We start from the raw sequence: 2495 nt of genomic DNA on the forward strand, positions 1-2495 counted from the left end.
AGTGGGTTTGCCAATTTCAATGAAGACGTTCGACATTAAGAAAGACCACAAGACGTTCCACACAAGACCACAAGAGAGACCAATAAAAACGTTCGAGTGGTTTATGTATAAATTCCGATACTGTTTCCTTTAAATTACAAAATAAAAAAAAGGAAGAGAAAAGAAATTTATTAGCTAGAGTACAACTTTTACTATAAGTGCACTTTAATTCTAACTTTATTATAAGCTCTCATAATTTCAAACAACATTTAAAAGCCAATTATACGTTAGAAACGTGTGAAGTTTAGAAAATATCTTAACAATTTTAATTATCCGATCAAACTTGGATGTATTCCTAGTAATCGCTTTCATCTATTGTTTGCTCAGACAATCAAAAAAGTTTCAATGTTGTCATCCCCTCCTCCCTCAATAGTAATTTGATTTCGAGAGCGATATTATATCTTCCTTGCTTTAGTATTAATTTTGCGACCCCTAATATGTAATACTTCGTTTATTTTATTTTTGATAAAGATTATGGAAATGTACATTAAAGGCGATGATTACCAAGCATCCTGTATATCATCTTCTTAAACGTATTTTTTATTATTTCTTCCTTTCTCAAAGGTAATTCATTTGATTTCGATAGCGATTTTGTATCTTCCTTGCTTAAATATCAATTAGCGATCCCTAATACTTTGTTTGATAAGGATTCCGGAAATGTATATTGAAGGCAATAAATACAAAGCATTTTTATGAAACATTTTTATCAAACAATGTAAATTTTTTAAACATGTTGGTTATTATCTAGAAAGCTCATTTAGAATTATCTTTAAACATAAATTAAACTTTTCATTTTAAACCTAGTTTTGAAATCTTTTGTTTACTTTTATCCTTTTTTTATCGTTTCTGATTTTTTTCATAAAGGTAAATGTGTTTCGAAGTTATTTAATTTTCCTGTTCAGCTTTTATTTTAATTTGGATATTTCTCTAATCTCATAATTAAACTGTAAACAGCACTGTTCTTTTTCTACAGAGGACTGCCCTGTATGATTGATCAGAGGTGATAAAAAAAGAATGAACCAAAAGAAATTTTTTTTTTCAATTCATTTCCTTTTTATTTTCCATTATTCAAAATATTTTCATGTGACAAATTTCAATGAATTTGCATTTTCGTCAAGTTTGAAAATTAAAAAGTAAATAACTCAATATTCATAATAAAATAAAGAATTTGTGTGTCTGCCTGTATGTGTCTCTGTTTACTGTGTCTGTTTGAAAGTAAACCGTTGACTCTAAAAATACGACATTTAGTAGGAAGCTAAATGAGTACAACTGTGAACAAATTATGACTCTCGATTTTTGATTTTTAGTGCTATTTTTAATTCAGTGACATTAAAAAATGAAGTTGTCTCATTTATTTAACGAAAGCTACTGTTTTAAAGTAAACTGTAAATGATTCAGATTTTTTTGTGTGAATATTTTAAAGATAACATCAGTGATGTTTGCTAGTTTATAGCTGTAATAAAAAATGTTGTCTAATGCGCGTTCTGTAATATTTAATTATTTTTGATTCGTTATCTCAGGTTATCTGAATGATCATCGTGAACGTTGTAGGAAGATTATGTGACCAAATAAGTATTTCTAGGTTTACCTAGAGCCACGTGTTTATTTCGTTTACAGTTGTGCTTGTAGTTTGTGTTGGTATAGTTGTGCTTTGAAAACATGTTACTATAAAACTGAACAATTTAAAAATCGCCGGTAAATAAAATTAAAAGAAATTAAATTAAAAGGTAAATGAAATAAAAAATAGCTTGCACTGAGAATCAAAACTAATGAAGAAATGGTACTAATTCATTAAGGATAAATGTTAAAAACGTCAATAATATTAGTGACGCCAATGATAATTAATTTGGCAATAGTTACTAATTGAAATAAAATAATAAGCTATGTACTAAAAGACAAAATTAATCGAGAAATGGTACTAATTCGTTCAATAGCGTGTTAAAAATCGGCAAACTATTATTGACATCCGTGATGCTTAATTAATTTTGGAAATAGGTACTGATTGGAATAGAAAAATAAGCTATGGATACCAAAAAACAAAATTAATGGAGATAATGTACTTATTCGTTGGGAACCGCAAAATGTCACTATATTATTTTTTGCAACAATGATGCTTAATTTTAGCAATAAGGGGGATTGGAATTATGGTGGGGGCAGTTTTGATAGGTACCAAATATTTTCTTATGTAGGTGCTAAATAGTTTATGAGTAAATTTGGTGCCTATTACTGCTACATCAATACTGTATATTTCTATCAGAAATACTGAAAAAATAAATTTTTAGGGACCCTCGAATATATGCACAGAAGAAGGTAGATTGACTGTTGTAAATTTTGAATATCATGAGCTGACTAGAGCAACACCATTGGGTCATTCTCACTGAAAAGGTATAAATAGACTAAAAAAATTTCTTAAATTAAAGTAATTAGAAAAGTGATAAAAATTACATAAATGCCTT

The sequence above is a fragment of the Parasteatoda tepidariorum genome, chromosome 2 (assembly GCF_043381705.1).
Source record: "Parasteatoda tepidariorum isolate YZ-2023 chromosome 2, CAS_Ptep_4.0, whole genome shotgun sequence".
Classification (NCBI taxonomy): Eukaryota; Metazoa; Arthropoda; class Arachnida; order Araneae; family Theridiidae; genus Parasteatoda; species Parasteatoda tepidariorum.